Source organism: Arachis stenosperma, chromosome 1, assembly GCF_014773155.1.
Source record: "Arachis stenosperma cultivar V10309 chromosome 1, arast.V10309.gnm1.PFL2, whole genome shotgun sequence".
Taxonomy (NCBI): Eukaryota; Viridiplantae; Streptophyta; class Magnoliopsida; order Fabales; family Fabaceae; genus Arachis; species Arachis stenosperma.
Window position 1 is genome coordinate 35,330,793 of NC_080377.1, and position 19,746 is coordinate 35,350,538.

The following is a 19,746-nucleotide window of genomic DNA, read 5'->3' on the forward strand; positions in this document are numbered from 1 at the left end:
TGTTTGATCTTGATATTTTCTTGTTTTGTGTATTTTTGCATTCATAGTGTCTAAGCATTAAAGAATTCTAAGTTTGGTGTCTTGCATGTTTTCTTTGCATCAAATTTTTTTCAAAAATATGTTCTTAATGTTCATCATGATCTTCAAAGTGTTTTTGGTGGTCATCTTGACATTCATAGTGTTCTTGCATGCATTGAGTGTTTTGATCCAAAATTTTCATGTTTTGGGCCATATTTGTGTTTTTCTCTCTCCTCATTAAAAATTAAAAAAAAAATATATTTTCCTTATTTCTCTCAAAATTTCGAAAATTTGAGTTGACTTAATCAAAAATTTTTAAAATTTAGCTATTTCTTATAAGTCAAGTCAAATTTTCAATTTTAAAAATATTATCTTTTCAAAAACTTTTTCAAAAATCAAATCTTTTTCATTTTTTATGATTTTTCAAAAATTTGAAAACATTTTTCAAAATCTTTTTCTTAATTTTATTTCAAATTTCGAAACTTAACTAACAAGTAATGTGATTTGTTCAAAAATTTAAAGTTTGTTACTTTTTTGTTAAGAAATGTTCAATCTTTAAATTCTAGAATCATATCTTTTAGTTTCTTGTTAGTCAAGTAATCAATTTTAATTTTAAAAAATTAAATCTTTTTCAACCATATATTTTTAATCATATCTTTTTATCATATCTTTTTAAATCATATCTTTTTCAAAAATTTAATTTCAAAATATCTTATCTAACTTCTTATCTTCTTATCTTTTCAAAATTGATTTTAATATCTTTTTCAACTAACTAATTAACTTTTTATTTGTTCCTTATCTTTTTCAAAACCACCTAACTAATTCTCCCTCTCTAATTTTCGAAAATCACTTCCCTCTTTTTCGAAATTTTCTTAATTAACTAATTGTTTTAAATTTTAATTTTAATTTTATTTCACCTTTAATTTTCGAAAATCATTAACTCCTTTTCAAAAATTATTTTCGAAACTTCTCTCTCTCATCTTATTCTATTTATTTATTCATTCACTAACACTTCTCTCCATCTCAAATCTCTGCTCCTATCCTCACCCTTGTGTTTGGATCATTCATTCTTCTTCACTCTTATTCCCTTTTTTCTTCTACTAACATAAAGGAATCTCTATACTGTGACATAGAGGATTCCTCTTTCTTTTCCGTTCTCTTTTCTTTCATATGAGCAAGAACAAGGAAAAAGGCATTCTTGTTGAAGCTGAACCTGAACCTGAAAGGACTCTGAAGAGGAAACTAAGAGAAGCCAAATTACAACAATCCAGAGACAACCTTATTGAGATTTTCGAACAAGAAAAGGAGATGGCAGCCGAACCCAACAACAATAATGCAAGGAGGATGCTTGGTGATTATACTACACCTACTTCCAAGTTTGATGGAAGAAGCATCTCAATTCCTGCCATTGGAGCAAACAATTTTGAGCTGAAACCTCAACTAGTTGCTTTAATACAACAGAACTGCAAGTTTCATGGACTTCCATAAGAAGATCTCTACCAGTTTTTAACTGAGTTCTTGCAGATCTGTGAGACTGTTAAGACTAATGGAGTAGATCCTGAAGTCTATAGGCTCATGCTTTTCCCTTTTGCTGTAAGAGACAGAGCTAGAACATGGTTGGACTCACAACCTAAGGATAGCCTGGACTCTTGGGATAAGTTGGTCACGGCCTTCTTGGTTAAGTTCTTTCCTCCTCAGAAGCTGAGCAAGCTTAGAGTGGATGTTCAGACCTTCAAACAAAAAGATGATGAATCCCTCTATGAAGCTTGGGAAAGATACAAGCAGATGACCAAAAGGTGTCCTTCTGACATGTTTTCAGAATGGACCATGATAGATATATTCTATTATGGTCTGTCTGAGTTCTCTAAGATGTCACTAGACCATTCTGCAGGTGGATCCATTCACCTAAAGAAGATGCCTGCAGAAGCTCAGGAACTTATTAAAATGGTTGCAAATAACCAATTCATGTACACTTCTGAGAGGAATTTCGTGAATAATGGGATGCCTCAGAGGAAGGGAGTTCTTGAAATTGATGCTCTGAATGCCATATTGGCTCAGAACAAAGTGTTGACTTAGCAAGTCAACATGATTTCTCAAAGTCTGAATGGATGGCAAAATGCATCCAATAGTACTAAAGAGGCATCTTCTGAAGAAGAAGCTTATGATCCTGAGAACTTTGCAATGGCAGAGGTAAATTACATGGGTGAACCTTATGGAAACACCTATAATTCATCATGGAGAAATCATCCAAATTTCTCATGGAAGGATCAACAAAAGCCTCAACAAGGCTTTAATAATGGTGGAAAAAACAGGTTCAGCAATAGCAAACCTTTTCCATCATCTATACAGCAACAGACAGAGAATTCTGAGCAGAACACCTCTAACTTAGCAAACATAGTCTCTAATCTGTCTAAGGCCACTTTAAGTTTCATGAGTGAAACAAGGTCCTCCATTAGAAGTTTGGAGGCACAAGTGGGCCAGCTGAGTAAGAAAGTCACTGAAACTCTCCCTAGTACTCTCCCGAGCAATACTGAAGAGAATCCAAAAAGAGAGTGCAAGGCCATTGACATAGTCAACATGGCCGAACCTAGAGAGGAAGGAGAGGACGTGAATCCCAAGGAGGAAGACCTCATGGGACATCCCTCAGGAAAGAAGGAGTTCCCTCTTGAGGACCTAAAGGAATCTGAGGCTCTTATAGAGACCATAGAGATTCCATTAAACCTTCTTCTGCCATTCATGAGCTCTGAAGACTATTCTTCCTCTGAAGAGGATGAAGATGTAACTGGAGAGCAAGTTGCTCAATATCTAGGAGCTATCATGAAGCTGAATGTCAAGTTGTTTGGTAATGAGACTTGGGAAGATGAACCTCCATTGCTCATTAGTGAACTAGATACATGGGTTCAGCAAACTTTACCTCAAAAGAGACAAGATCATGGTAAATTCTTAATACCCTATACCATTGGCACCATGACCTTTGACAAGGCTTTGTGTGACCTAGGGTCAGGCATAAATCTTATGCCACTCTCTGTAATGGAGAAGCTAGGGATCATTGAGGTACAGCCTGCCATATTCTCATTACAAATGGCAGACAAGTCAGTAAGACAAGCTTATGGATTGGTAGAGGACGTGTAAGTGAAGGTTGAAGGCCTTTACATCCCTGCTGATTTCATAATCTTAGACACTAGGAAGGAGGAGGATGAATGCATCATCCTTGGAAGACCTTTCCTAGCCACAATAGGAGCTGTGATAGATGTTAACAGAGGAGAATTAGTCCTTCAATTGAATGGGGACTACCTTGTGTTTAAGACCCAAGGTTATCCTTTTGTAAACATGGAAAAGAGACACGATAAACTCTCTCAATACAGAGTCAAACAAAGCCCCCACAATCAAACTCTAAGTTTGGTGTTGGGAGGCCACAGCCAAACTCTAAGTTTGGTGTTGAATCCCCACGTCCAAACTCTAAGTTTGGTGTTGGGAGTCTACAACATTGACCTGATTACCTGTGTGGCTCCATGAGAGCCCACTGTCAAGCTAATGACATTAAAGGAGTGCTTATTGTGAGGCAACCCAATTTTTATTTATCCAATTTTATTTTTATTTTATTGTTCTTTTGTATTTTATTAGGTTCATGATCATGTGGAGTCACGAAAAAATTACTAAAATTAAAAACAGAATAAAAAATAGCAGAAGAAAAAGCACACTTTGGAAGAAGGGCTTACTGGCGTTTAAACGTTAGTAAAGAGCATCTGGCTGGCGTTCAACGCCAGAACAGAGCATGGATCTGGTGTTGAACACCAGAAACAAGCAACATCCTGGCGTTCAAACGCTAGGAACACACCCTGAGGAAAACTGGCGCTGAACGCCAGAAACAAATCCATCTACCCTTCCCCATAAACCTCACCTACCTTCAAAATTCAAAATCTAGCTTTTTTATTTTTCCATAACCACCGATGGCACCTAAGGCCGGAGAAACCTCTAGAAAAAGGAAAGGGAAGACAAAAGCTTCCACCTCCGAGTCATGGGAGATGGAGAGATTTATCTCCAAAGCCCATCAAGACCATTTCTATGATGTTGTGGCCAAGAAGAAGGTGATCACTGAAGTCCCTTTCAAGCTAAAAAAAAATGAGTATCCGGAGATCCGACATGAGATCCAAAGAAGAGGTTGGGAAGTTCTGACCAACCCCATTCAACAAGTCGGAATCCTAATGGTTCAAGAGTTCTATGCCAATGCATGGATCACTAGGAAGCATGATCAAAGTATGAACCCGAACCCAAAGAATTATCTTACAATGGTTTGGGGGAAATACTTAGATTTTAGTCCGGAAAATGTGAGGTTGGCATTCAACTTGCCCATGATGCAAGGAGATGAATGCCCCTACACTAGAAGGGTCAACTTTGATCAAAGGTTGGACCAAGTCCTCATGGACATATGTGTGGAAGGAGGTCAATGGAAAAGAGACTCAAGAGGCAAGCCAATTCAATTGAGAAGACTGGACCTTAAGCCTGTGGCTAGAGGATGGTTGGAGTTCATCCAACGCTCCATCATCCCTACTAGCAACCGATCCGAAGTTACTGTGGATCGGGCCATCATGATTCATAACATCATGATTGGAGAGGAAGTAGAAGTTCATGAAGTCATCTCCCTTGAATTCTACAAAATAGCCGAAAAGTCCTCCACCATGGCAAGGCTAGCTTTTCCTCATCTTATTTGCCATCTATGTTACTCAGCTGGAGTTATCATAGAAGGAGACATCTCCATTGAGGAGGATAAGCCCATCACTAGGAAAAGGATAGAGCAAACAAGAGAGCCCACTCATGGATCCCAAGAGACGCATGAGGAAGCTCATCACCAAGAAATCCCGGAGATGCCTCAAGGGATGCACTTTCCTCCCAACAACCATTGGGAACAACTCAACAATTCTCTAGAAGACTTGAGTTATAACATGGATCAATTAAGGGTGGAACATCAAGAGCACTCCATCATTCTCCATGAGATTAGAGAAGATCAAAGAGCAATGAGGGAGGAGCAACAAAGGCAAGGAAGAGACATAGAAGAGCTCAAGGACATCATTGGTCCTTCAAGAAGAAGATGCCACTAAGGTGGACTCACTCCTTGTTCTTATTTCACTGTTTTTTGGTTTTTATGCTATATGTTTATCTATGTTTGTGTCTCTACTTCATGATCATTAGTGTCTAGTGTCTATGTCTTAAGCTATGAATAATTCCATGAATCATTCACCTATCTTAAATGAAAAATGTTTCTAATTCAAAAGAACAAGAAGTACATGAGTTTCGAATTTATCCTTGAATTTAGTTTAATTATATTGATGTGGTGACAATACTTTTTGTTTTCTGAATGAATGCTTGAACAGTGCATATTTTTTATCTTGTTGTTTATGAATGTTAAAATTGTTGGCTCTTGAAAGAATGATGAACAAAGAGAAATGTCATTGATAATCTGAAAAATCATGAAATTGATTCTTGAAGCAAGAAAAAGCAGTGAAGAAGCAAAAGGCTTGCGAAAAAAAATGGCGAAAAAATAGAAAGAAAAAAGAAAAAGCAAGCAGAAAAAGTCAATAGCCCTTAAAACCAAAAGGCAAGGGTAAAAAGGATCCAAGGCTTTGAGCATCAATGGATAGGAGGGCCCAAGAAAATAAAATCCAGGCCTAAGCGGCTAAATCAAGCTGTCCCTACCCATGTGCTTGTGTCATGAAGGTCCAAGTGAAAAGCTTGAGACTGAGTGGTTAAAGTCGTGATCCAAAGCAAAAAGAGTGTGCTTAAGAGTTCTAGACACCTCTAACTGGGGACTTTAGCAAAGCTGAGTCACAATCTGAAAAAGTTCACCCCGTCATGTGTCTGTGGCATTTATGTATCCGGTGGTAATACTGGAAAACAAAGTGCTTAGGGCCATGGTGCACGAAATTGCAATCACACCTTTGCAATCCGCACAACTAACCAGCAAGTGCACTGGGTCGTCCAAGTAATACCTTACATGAGTAAGGGTCGAATCCAACGGAGATTGTTGGTTTGAAGCAAGCTATGTGATGAGCGCATAATTTATACGCTTTTTGGCATTATTTTCAGTATGTTTTTAGTATATTTTAGTTAGTTTTTATTATATTTTTATTAGTTTTTAGTTAAAATTCACTTTTCTGGGCTTTACTATGAGTTTGTGTGTTTTTTTGTGATTTCAGGTATTTTCTGGCTGAAATTGAGGGATCTGAGCAAAAATCTGATTCAGAGACTAAAAGGACTGCAGATGCTGTTGGATTCTGACCTTCCTGCACTCAAAGTGGATTTTCTGGAGCTACAGAAGCCCAATTGGCGCGCTCTCAACGGCATTGGAAAGTAGAAATTCTGGGCTTTCCATCAATGTGTAATAGTCCATACTTTGTCCGAGATTTGATGGCCCAAACCGGCATTGCAAAACAGCTTCAGAAATCCTAGCGTTTAACGCTGGAACTGGCATAAAAATTGGAGTTAAACGCCCAAACTGGCACAAAGCTGGCGTTTAACTCCAAGAAGAGTCTCTACACGAAAATACTTCAATGCTCAGCCCAAGCACACACCAAGTGGGCCCGGAAGTGGATTTTTCTGTCATTTACTCATATCTGTAAACCCTAGGTTACTAGTTCACTATTAATAGGATCTTTTGACATTGTATCTGTACCTCATGACACTTTACACGTTTCTCATTGTATCTTCTACAGCATGAGTCTCTAAACCCCATGGTTGGGGGTGAGGAGCTCTGCTGTGTCTTGATGGATTAATGCAATTACTATTGTTTTTCATTCAATCATGCTTGCTTCCGTTCTAAGATATCAATTGTTCTTAAACCTGATGAATGTGATGATCTGTGACACTCATCATCATTCTCAACTATGAACGTGTGCCTGACAACCACCTCCATTCTACCTTAGATTGAGTAGATATCTCTTGGATTCCTTAATCAGAATCTTCGTGGTATAAGCTAGAATTGATGGCGGCATTCAAGAGAATCCGGAAGGTCTAAACCTTGTCTGTGGTATTCTGAGTAGGATTCAAGGATTGAATGAATGTGACGAGCTTCAAACTTCTGATGGCTGGGCGTTAGTGACAGACGCAAAAGAATCATTGGATTCTATTCCAACCCGATTGAGAACCGACAGATGATTAGCCGTGCTGTGACAGAGCGCGTTGAACATTTTCACTGAGAGGATGGGAGGTAGCCATTGACAACGGTGAAACCCTACATATAGCTTGCCATGGAAGGAGCCTTGCGTGTTTGAAGAAGAAGACAGTAGGAAAGCAGAGGTTCAAAAGACAGAGCATCTCCAAAACCTCAACCTGTTCCCCATTACTGCAAAACAAGTACTTATTTCATGTTCTTTTGCTTTTTACAATCAACCCTGATAATTACTGATATCCTGACTAAGAGTTACAAGATAACCATAGCTTGCTTCAAGCCGACAATCTCCGTGGGATCGACCCTTACTCACGTAAGGTATTACTTGGACGACCCAGTGCACTTGCTGGTTAGTTGTGCGGGATTGCAAAAGTGTGATTGCAATTTCGTGCACCAAGTTTTTGGCGCCGTTGCCGGGGATTGTTCGAGTTTGGACAACTGACGGCTTATCTTGTTGCTTAGATTAGGACTGTTTTATTTTTGTTGGTTTAGAGTCTTTTATTTGAGTATAATTTCATATTTTATGTTTGGTGTCAATTGCATGCTTTTGTTTTTCTTTTAATTTTTCGAAATTACTTGTTCTTAGTCCCTTTTTGATCTTTAAAAATTCTAAGTTTGGTGTCTTCTTTGTGTTTTCCTTTAGGTTTTCGAAAATTTATGTTTGATTTTCTGAAAAATCTTAAGTTTGGTGTCTCTTTGTTGTTTTTATCTTTCCTTTTTTTTTAAAAAAAATATATATACATATATATCTTGATTACTATTCACATCAATTCCCTTTTCTCCATCATGGACATAAATGGGAATGAACAGTCCAAAAGGACTTTGGGGTCATATGCTAACCCCATTACAGCTGCATATGGGAGTAGCATCTGTATACCTCCCATCAAAGCAAGCAGCTTTGAGCTAAACCCTTAACTCATTATTATGGTGCAGCAAAATTGTCAGTATTTCGGTCTTCCACAGGAAGAACCTACTGAGTTTATGGCATAATTCTTACAACTTGCTGACACAGTACGTGATAAAGAGGTGGATCAGGATGTCTACAGATTATTACTGTTTCCATTTGCTGTAAAAGATCAAGCTAAGAGGTGGTTAAATAACCAACCTACAGCAAGCATAAAGACATGGAAACAGTTATCAGACAAATTCCTGAATCAATTTTACCCTCCAAAAAGGATGACACAGCTAAGGCTGGACATCCAAGGCTTTAAACAAAAGGATAATGAATCCCTTTATAATGCCTGGGAGAGGTATAGAGGTATGCTAAGAAAATGCCCCTCTGAAATGTTTTCAGAGTGGGTACAGTTAGACATCTTTTACTATGGGCTTACAGAAAAAGCTCAGATGTCTCTAGACTACTCAGCTGGTGGATCTATACATATGAGGAAGACGATTGAGGAGGCTCAAGAGCTTATAGATACTGTTGCTAGAAATCAACATTTGTACTCTAGCAATGAGTCCTCTACAAAAGAAGAAGTTATGGCATTAGCCACTGATCCTAATCCTCAAGAACAGATGGTTGAGCTTAATCAAAAATTACACCTAATGACAAAACAGTTAGCAGAATTTAAAGAGATGCTCCAAGAGACTAAAATTGCTAACAAGAACATAGAATCACAGTTGAATCAGGCAAAACAACAGCTATCTAAACAGATAACAGAAGAATGCCAAGCAGTTCAACTGAGGAGTGGGAAGACATTGAATAACACTGCTCAAAGTAGCAAAAAGTCAATAAAGGAATAATTGACAGATGATAGCCAAACCACTGTCCAAAATCCCTCTGAGGACAGTAAGAGCCCAGAGAGGAATACTATTGGCGTTCAAACGCCAGAAAAGGGGGGAAAGCTGGCGTTAAACGCCCATTCCCTGCCCAGTTCTGGCGTTCAAACGCCAGAAAATGGGGAAAAGTTGGCGTTAAACGCCCATTTTCCACCCAATCCTGGCGTTCAAACACAACAGGGGAACCAGACACCTGAGAGTGCTGATAATAACCCCTCTAAAAAGGCTTCTCCAACCACTTCTGTAAAGAATAAACCTGCAGCAACCAAGGTTGAAGAATATAAAGCCAAGATGCCTTATCCTCAGAAACTTCACCAAGCAGAGCAGGATAAGCAATTTGCCCGCTTTACAGACTACCTAAGGACTCTTGAAATAAAGATTCTGTTTGCAGAGGCACTTGAGCAAATACCTTCTTATGCTAAGTTCATGAAAGAGATCTTAAGCCATAAGAAGGATTGGAGAGAAACTGAAAAAGTGTTTCTCACTAAAGAATGCAGTGCCGTCATTCTGAAAAGCTTACCAGAAAAGCTTCAAGATCCAGGAAGCTTTATGATACCATGCACATTAGAAGGTGCTTACACCAAGATAGCCCTGTGTGACCTTGGAGCAAGTATCAATCTAATACCTGCATCCACTATCAGAAAGCTTGGGTTGATTGAAGAAGTCAAACCAACCCGAATATGCCTCCAACTTGCTGATGGCTCCATTAAATATCCATCAGGCATAATTGAGGACATGATTGTCAAGGTTGGGCCATTTGCCTTTCCAACTGACTTTGTAGTGCTGGAAATGGAGGAGCACAAGAATGCAACTCTCATTCTAGGAAGACCTTTCCTAGCAACTGGATGAACTCTCATTGATGTACAAAAAGGGGAAGTAACCCTGAGAGTCAATGAGGATGAGTTCAAGTTGAATGCTGTAAAAGCTATGCAGCATCCAGACACACAAAATGACTGCATGGGCGCTGACATTATTGACTCTTTGGTGGAAGAGATCAATATGACTGAAAGTCTAGAATCAGAGCTTGAGGACATCTTCAAGGATGCTCAGCCTGATCAGGAAGAACCAGAGGAAACAAAAGAATTTTTGAAAATTCCTTAGGAGGAGGATAAGCCTCCTAAACCTGAACTTAAACCACTACCACCATCCTTGAAGTATGCATTCCTGGGAGAGGGTGACACTTTTCCAGTGATTATAAGCTCTGCTTTAAATCCACAGGAAGAGGAAGCACTGATTCAAGTGCTAAGGACACACAAGACAGCTCTTGGGTGGTCCATAAGTGATCTTAAGGGCATTAGCCCAGCAAGATGCATGCACAAGATCCTATTGGAGGATAATGCCAAACCAGTGGTCCAACCACAAAGGCGGCTAAATCCAGCCATGAAGGAGGTGGTGCAGAAAGAGGTCACTAAATTACTAGAGGCTGGGATTATTTATCCTATTTTTGATAGCCCCTGGGTGAGCCCTGTCCAAGTTGTCCCCAAGAAGGGAGGCATGACAGTAGTTCATAATGAAAAAAATGAACTGGTTCCTACAAGAACAGTCACAGGGTGGCGTATGTGTATTGACTACAGAAGGCTCAATACAGCCACCAGAAAGGATCATTTTCCTTTACCGTTCATAGACCAAATGCTAGAAAGACTAGCTGGTCATGATTATTACTGCTTTTTGGATGGCTATTCAGGCTACAACCAAATTGCAGTAGATCCTCAAGACCAAGAAAAAACAGCATTCACTTGCCCTTCTGGCGTGTTTGCCTACAGGAGGATGCCTTTTGGTCTGTGTAATGCTCCTGCAACCTTTCAGAGATGCATGCTATCCATCTTCTCTGATATGGTGAAAAAATTCCTGGAAGTCTTTATGGATGACTTCTCAGTATATGGAGACTCATTCAGCTCCTGTCTTAACCACCTAGCACTTGTCCTGAAAAGGTGCCAAGAGCCTAACCTGGTTTTAAACTGGGAGAAATGTCACTTTATGGTGACTGAAGGGATTGTCCTTGGGCACAAAATTTCAAGCAGGGGAATAGAGGTGGATAAGGCAAAGGTAGAGGTAATTGAAAAATTACCACCACCTGCCAATGTTAAGGCAATCAGAAGCTTTCTGGGGCATGCAGAATTCTACAGAAGGTTTATAAAGGATTTTTTGAAAATTGCTAAACCTCTAAGCAACCTGCTAGCTGCTGACACACCATTTGTGTTTGACACACAGTGTCTGCAGGCATTTGAGACCCTGAAGGCCAAGCTGGTCACAGCACCAGTCATCTCTGCACCAGACTGGACATTACCATTCGAATTAATGTGTGATGCCAGTGACCATGCCATTGGTGCAGTGTTGGGACAGAGGCATAACAAGCTTCTGCACGTCATTTATTATGCCAGCCGTGTTCTAAATGATGCACAAAAGAATTACATAACCACAGAAAAGGAGTTACTTGCAGTGGTCTATGCCATTGACAAGTTTAGATCCTATCTAGTAGGATCAAAGGTGATTGTGTACACTGACCATGCTGCTCTTAAGTACTTACTCACAAAGCAGGATTCAAAACCCAGGCTCATAAGATGGGTGTTGCTTCTGCAAGAGTTTGATATAGAAATAAGAGACAGAAAAGGGACAGAGAACCAAGTAGCTGATCATCTGTCCCGAATAGAACCAGTAGCCGGGGCGTCCCTCCCTTCTACTGAGATCTCTGAGACTTTCCCAGATGAGCAACTCTTTGCCATTCAGGAAGCTCCATGGTTTGCAGATATTGCAAATTATAAAGCTGTGAGGTTCATACCCCAGGAATACAGCAGGGTGCAAAGAAAAAAATTGATTTCAGATGCCAAGTACTACCTGTGGGATGAGCCATACCTCTTTAAGAGATGTGCGGACGGAATAATCCGCAGATGTGTACCCAGAGAGGAAGCACAAAGAATCCTGTGGCACTGCCATGGATCACAATATGAAAGACACTTAGGAGGTGAGCGAACAGCAACCAAGGTCCTCCAATGCGGATTCTACTGGCCTACTCTCTATAGAGATGCCCGAGAGTTTGTGCGTAACTGTGACAGTTGCCAAAGAGCTGGTAATTTGCCTTATGGTTACGCCATGCCTCAGCAAGGGATCCTAGAGATTGAATTGTTTGATGTATGGGGAATTGACTTCATGGGCCTCTTCCCACCATCATACTCAAACACTTATATTCTAGTGGCAGTAGACTATGTATCTAAATGGGTGGAAGCAATTGCCACACCCAATAATGATACCAAGACCGTGCTGAAATTTCTCCAGAAACACATCTTCAGCAGGTTTGGTGTTCCCAGGGTACTAATCAGTGATGGGGGCACTCATTTCTGCAATAAACAACTGTACTCTGCTATGGTTAGATATGGAATTAGCCACAAAGTAGCAACTCCGTATCACCCATAGACAAATGGGCAAGCTAAGGTCTCTAACAGAGAGCTCAAAAGAATTCTGGAACGGACTGTTATTGCCCGTAGAAAGGATTGGGCAAAGAGCTTGGATGATGCTCTGTGGGCATACAGAACAGCATTCAAGACTCCTATAGGAACCTCTCCATACCAACTGGTGTATGGGAAGGCCTATCATCTGCCCGTAGAACTGGAACATAAAGCCTACTGGGCAACCAGATTCCTAAACATGGATGCTAAGTTAGCTGGTGAAAAAAGATTGCTCCAGCTAAATGAGCTAGAGGAGTTCAGACTCAATGCCTTTGAAAATGCAAAAATTTATAAGGAAAAGGCAAAGAAGTGGCATGACAAGAAGTTGTCATCCAGAGTCTTTGAGCCAGGACAAAAAGTCCTGCTCTTCAACTCTAGGCTCAGATTGTTCCCAGGAAAACTTAAATCCCGCTGGAGAGGTCCGTATGTGATTACAGGAGTATCACCATATGGATATGTTGAGCTTCAGGATACTGATTCTGACAAGAAGTTCATTGTCAACGGACAGAGGATCAAGCACTATCTTGAAAGAAATTTTGAGCAAGAATGCTTAAAACTGAGACTTGAGTGATTCTCAGTGAAGGTCCAGCTAAAGACAGTAAAGAAGCGCTTGCTGGGAGGCAACCCAGTGATTAGAAGGGTATCTGTTCTGTTTAATCAAGGTTTGATACATATTCTTAAAGGGAAATTATCAAAATTGAAGGAATTCACAGAGTTACAGAAGGATTCAGTGCAAAAAGCAGAGAAAAAGAGCTTGCTGGCGAAAAAATGCCAGTAAGAGGTACTTTGGGCGTTAAACGCCAGAATGGGCACCATTCTGGGCGTTTAACGCCAGGTGTGCAGCATCCTGGGCGTTTAGCAAAACGCCCAGTGATAAAGGGATTTCTGGCGTTTAACGCCAGCCAGGATACCTGGCTGGGCGTTAAATGCCCAAATAGGCCAACAAATGGGCGTTAAACGCCAGAATGGATGCCATTCTGGGCGTTTAACGCCAGAAAGGCAGGGGGAGGAGATTTTGTTCCCACTTCAAATTTTTTCAAACTTTCTTGTTTTAATCCATATTTTTCTACATAAACACATTACAAACTCTCATCATTCACCTTCCAATTTAAAAAAAAAAATTAGAATCTTCTTCAAATTTATTTCAAATCCTTTCCTAGACTCTTTCAAAAACTCAATTATCTCCTCAAATTTTTTTCCATATCTTCTCAAATCTCCCTCAAATTTTCGAAAATCTCTCCTCCTCTCCTATTTAAACACGTTCGGCCACCCTCCTTCCCCACACCATTCGAATTTGCTCTCCTCCTCTCTCCATTCTTTGCCTTCTTTTGCTTGACGACAAGTAAACCTCTAAGTTTGGTGTGCTGTCCGTGATCACTAGGCCAAGATTTATCAAGATCATGGCTCCTAGAGGAAAACAAACCAATTCAAGAGGCAAGAAAGAGAATAATCCAAAGGATGTTTAGAGTCAAGAGAGGTTCTTAACCAAAGAACATGCAGACCATTACCACAAAATAATGGGTCTGAGGTCAGTGATCCCGGAAGTCAAATTCAATCTGAAAGAAGATGAATATCCGGAGATCCAAGAGCAAATTCGAAACAGAGGATGGGAAGTTCTAACCAACCCTGAGACAAAGGTTGGAAGGAACATGGTTCAGGAATTCTACTCAAATCTGTGGCTGACAAATAAGCAGAGAATGACTGGAACTGCTTTCCATACTTACAGAACTATGGTCAGAGGGAGAATTATTTACTTCCATCTGGACAAAATAAGAGAGGTCTTCAAATTGTCTCAACTGCAAGATGATCCTGAATCCTTTAATAGGAGGATGGTGAGAGCAGATAAAGGGTTGGATCAAGTTCTAGAGGACATATGCCTCCCTGGAACTAAGTGGATAACCAATTCAAAAGGTATCCCAAACCAACTCAAGAGGGGAGACCTCAAACCAATTGCGAGAGGCTGGCTAGATTTTATTGGGCGTTCCATATTGCCCACTAGCAACCGTTCTGAGGTCACTATCAAGAGGGCAGTGATGATTCATTGCATTATGCTTGGAAAAGAAGTGGAGGTTCATCATCTGATTGCTTGTGAGATCTACACAATTGTAAATAAGAATTCCACTGAAGCCAAACTGGCCTACCCAAGCTTGATCTCCTTGCTCTGTAAAGAGGCTGGGGTAAAAATGGGAGTAGATGAATTCATACCCATTGAACATCCAATAACCAAGAAGTCAATGGAAGGACAAATGCAAGACAACTCTATCAAAAAGAGGGCGTAGGAGTTCCTCCTTGAATTTCCTGAAATTGACTACTGGGCCAGCCTAGAAGCATCTATCACCAAGTTGCAAGAAACTATGGAGCAACTTAAGGAAGAACAGCAGAATCAGAACTGCATGCTCTGCAAATTACTGAAGGAACAAGAGAAGCAGGGGCGTGAACTTCAAGAGATGAAACGCCAAAAGCTCTCCCCTCAAGTTGAGGGAGCATCCACTTCTCAAAATCAAGGTTGTTGAGTCCTAACTCTGTGATAACCTCCATCATTAGGAGCCTATTTAAATTTTTTGTTTTCTATTACTATTAGTCTTATCTTATATCTATTTTTGAGTCTTGTTCTTAATTCAGGATTAATAAAATTTAAAGTTCATGTCTTAAAGCTATGAATGTCCTATGAATCCATCACCTCTCTTAAATGAAAAATGCTTTTATCACAAAAGAACAAGAAGTACAGGATTTCGAATTTATCTCTGAAACTAGTTGAATTAGTTTGATGTGGTGACAATACTTTTTGTTTTCTGAATGAATGCTTGAACAGTGCATATGTCTTTTGAATTTGTTGTTTTGAGAATGTTAAAATTGTTGGCTCTTGAAAGAATGATGGAAAAGGAGAACTGTTATTGAGGATCTGAAAAATCATCAAATTGATTCTTGAATCAAGAAAAAAATTTCGAAAAAAAAGAAAAAGAAAGAAATAAAGTTGTGATCCAAGGCAAAAAGAGTGTGCTTAAGAACCCTGGACACCTCTAATTGGGGACTCTAGCAAAGCTGAGTCACAATCTGAAAAGGTTTACCCAATTATGTGTCTGTGGCATATATGTATCCGGTGGTAATACTGGAAGACAGAGTGCTTTGGGCCACAGCCAAGACTCATGAAATAGCTATGTTCAAGAATCATCATACTTAACTAGGAGAATCAATAACACTATCTGAGTTCTGAGTTCCTATGGATGCCAATCATTCTGAACTTCAAAGGATAAAGCGAGATGCCAAAACTGTTCGGAAGCAAAAAGCTACTAGTCCCGCTCATCTAATTGGAGCTAAGTTTCTTTGATATTTTGGAGTCTATAGTATATTCTCTTCTTTTTATTCTATTTTGATTTTCAGTTGCTTGGGGACAAGCAATAATTTAAGTTTGGTGTTGTGATGAGCGGATAATTTATACGCTTTTTGGCATTATTTTCAGTATGTTTTTAGTATATTTTAGTTAGTTTTTATTACATTTTTATTAGATTTTAATTAAAATTCACTTTTCTGGGCTTTACTATGAGTTTGTGTGTTTTTCTGTGATTTCAGGTATTTTCTGGCTGAAATTGAGGGATCTGAGCAAAAATCTGATTCAGAGACTAAAAGGACTGCAGATGCTGTTGGATTCTGACCTCCCTGCACTCAAAGTGGATTTTCTGGAGCTACAGAAGCCCAATTGGCGCGCTCTCAACGGCATTGGAAAGTATAAATCCTGGGCTTTCCAGCAATGTGTAATAGTCCATACTTTGTCCGAGATTTGATGGCCCAAACCGGCATTGCAAAACAGCTTCAGAAATCCTAGCGTTTAACGCTGGAACTGGCATAAAACTTAGAGTTAAACGCCCAAACTGGCACAAAAGCTGGCGTTTAACTCCAAGAAGAGTCTCTACACGAAAATACTTCAATGCTCAGCCCAAGCACACACCAAGTGGGCCCGGAAGTGGATTTTTCTGTCATTTACTCATATCTGTAAACCCTAGGTTACTAGTTCACTATTAATAGGATCTTTTGACATTGTATCTGTACCTCATGACACTTTACATGTTTCTCATTGTATCTTCTACAGCATGAGTCTCTAAACCCCATGGTTGGGGGTGAGGAGCTCTGCTGTGTCTTGATGGATTAATGCAATTACTATTGTTTTTCATTCAATCATGCTTGCTTCCGTTCTAAGATATCACTTGTTCTTAAACCTGATGAATGTGATGATCCGTGACACTCATCATCATTCTCAACTATGAACGTGTGCCTGACAACCACCTCCATTCTACCTTAGATTGAGTAGATATCTCTTGGATTCCTTAATCAGAATCTTCGTGGTATAAGCTAGAATTGATGGCGGCATTTAAGAGAATCCGGAAGGTCTAAACCTTGTCTGTGGTATTCTGAGTAGGATTCAAGGATTGAATGACTGTGACGAGCTTCAAACTCCTGATGGCTGGGCGTTAGTGACAGACGCAAAAGAATCATTGGATTCTATTCCAACCCGATTGAGAACCGACAGATGATTAGCCGTGCTGTGACAGAGCGCGTTGAACATTTTCACTGAGAGGATGGGAGGTAGCCATTGACAACGGTGAAACCCTACATACAGCTTGCCATGGAAGGAGCCTTGCGTGTTTGAAGAAGAAGACAGTAGGAAAGCAGAGGTTCAAAAGACAGAGCATCTCCAAAACCTCAACCTGTTCCCCATTACTGCAAAACAAGTACTTATTTCATGTTCTTTTGCTTTTTACAATCAACCCTGATAATTATTGATATCCTGACTAAGAGTTACAAGATAACCATAGCTTGCTTCAAGCCGACAATCTCCGTGGGATCGACCCTTACTCACGTAAGGTATTACTTGGACGACCCAGTGCACTTGCTGGTTAATTGTGCGGGATTGCAAAAGTGTGATTGCAATTTCGTGCACCACTATGGTTATCTTATTATTCTTAGTCAAGATACCAATTGTGATTATCAGTTGACTTGCAAATGAACAAGGGGACATGGATTAAGTAATACGAAATTGGAATAAAAATCGTAAATAATGTTGAAAAATTTGAAATACTTATTATGCAATAATGGAGAATATGTTGGAGTTTTGGAGATGCTTTGTCTTCTGAATTCCTATAACATAATGCTTCCTCACTTTCAAAAGTGCAAAGTCCCTTCCATGGCAAGATGTATGTAGGGTGTCACCGTTGTCAATGGCTACTTCCCATCCTCTCAGTGAAAATGGTTCAAATGCTCTATCACATCACGGCTAATCATCTGTTGGTTCTCGATCATGTCGGAATAAGATCCATTGATCCTTTTGCGTCTATCACTACGCCCAACACTCGCGAGTTTGAAGCTCGTCATAGCCATTCAATCCTTGAATCCTACTCAGAATACCACAGACAAGGTTTAGACTTTCCGTATTATCATGAATGCTGCCATCAATTCTAGCTTATACCACGAAGATTCTGATTAAGGAATCTAAGAGATATTCATTCAATCTAGTATAGAACAGAGGTGGTTGTCAGACACACGTTCATGAATTGAGGAAGGTGATGAGTGTCACGGATCATCACCTTCTTCATAGTGAGGCGCGAATGAACATCTTAGATAGGAACAAACATGTTTGAATGGAAAATAGAAATAATTGCATTAATTCATCGAGACACTGCAGAGCTCCTCACCCCCAACAATGAAGTTTAGAGACTCATGCCATCAAAGAGTATATAATTCAGATCTAAAATGTCATGAGATACAAAATAAGTCTCTAAAAGTTGTTTAAATACTAAACTAGTAACCTAGGTTTATAGAAAATGAGTAAACTAAGATAATTGGTGCAGAAATCCACTTCTGGGGCCCACTTGGTGTGTGCTGGGGCTGAGACTTAAGCTTCTCACGTGCCTGGGCTGTTTCTGGAGTTGAACGCCAGGTTGTAACCTGTTTCTGGCGTTGAACTCCAACTTGCAACCTGTTTCTGGCACTGAACGCCAGACTACAACATGGAACTGGCGTTGAACGCCAGCTTACGTCATCTATCTTCACGCAAAGTATGAACTATTATATATTGCTGGAAAGCCCTGGATGTCTACTTTCCAACCCAATTGAGAGCGCGCCAATTGGACTCCTGTAGCTCCAAAAAATCTATTCCAAGTGTAGGGAGGTCAGAATCCAACAACATCAGCAGTCCTTTTTCAGCCAAAATCAGATTTTTGCTCAGCTCCCTCAATTTCAGCCAGAAAATACCTGAAATTACAGAAAAATACACAAACTCATAGTAAAGTCCAGAAATATGAATTTTGCCTAAAAACTAATAAAATTATACTAAAAACTAACTAAAACATACTAAAATCTACATGAAATTACCCCCAAAAAGCGTATAAAATATCCGCTCATCACAACACCAAACTTAAACTGTTGCTTGTCCCCAAGCAACTAGATAAATAAAAGAGAATAAAAAGAAATCAAGAAGCAATAATATCTCAGAGTTTTAAGTGAAGCTCAGATTCTAATTAGATGAGCGGGGCTAGTAGCTTTTTGCTTCCAAACAGTTTTGGCATCTCACTTTATCCTTTGAAATTCAGAATGATTGGCATCCATAGGAACTCAGAATTCAGATAGTATTATTGATTCTCCTAGTTTAGTACATTGACTCTTGAACACAGCTACTTTATGAGTCTTGGCCGTGGCCCTAAGCACTTTGTTTTTCAGTATTACCACGGGATACATAAATGCCACAGACACATAATTGGGTGAACCTTTTTAGATTGTGACTTAGCTTTGCTAGAGTCCCCAATTAGAGGTGTCCATAGTTTTTAAGCACACTCTTTTGCTTTGGATCACGACTTTAACCACTCAGTCTCAAACTTTTCACTTGGACCTGCATGCCACAAGCACATGGTTAGGGACAGCTTGATTTAGCCGCTGACGTTAGGATTTTTGCTAGTAAAGAATTTTACAAAAATAGTCGCGTTGTAGATATAGATTCTAATCCAACAGAAATCCCTTCGTGCAAACGTTTTGGTTGTCACAAGTAACAAACCCCTTTTAAAATTGATAACCGAGTATTTAAACCTCGGGTCGTCTTCTCAAGGAATTGCAAGGAGGTATGTTCTTATTATTGGCTATGAAAAGGGTAAAATTGGGGTTTTGAGAATGAGGAATAAATATGGCAAATAATTTAAATGACAATTAAAATAAATAAATACTGTAAAACAAACTTTTGGTAAGGTATGAAAAATTGGAAGTCCAGACTTTGTTATTCTTAGCAATAATAATGAAAGTTGAATCTTAATTCCACTTAGTCAACCTTTGCTAAAGCAAAGGAAAGTCAAAGGACTA

General features: G+C 39.5%; 1 non-coding gene across 1 annotated transcript; it reads right to left on the reverse strand.

Moving 5' to 3' along the window:
- Positions 1–1,725: 1,725 nt before the first annotated feature.
- Positions 1,726–1,829, reverse strand: LOC130954104 (small nucleolar RNA R71). Its single transcript, XR_009076181.1, has one exon. It is a non-coding gene; the product is annotated as a small nucleolar RNA R71 (small nucleolar RNA).
- Positions 1,830–19,746: the final 17,917 nt, after the last annotated feature.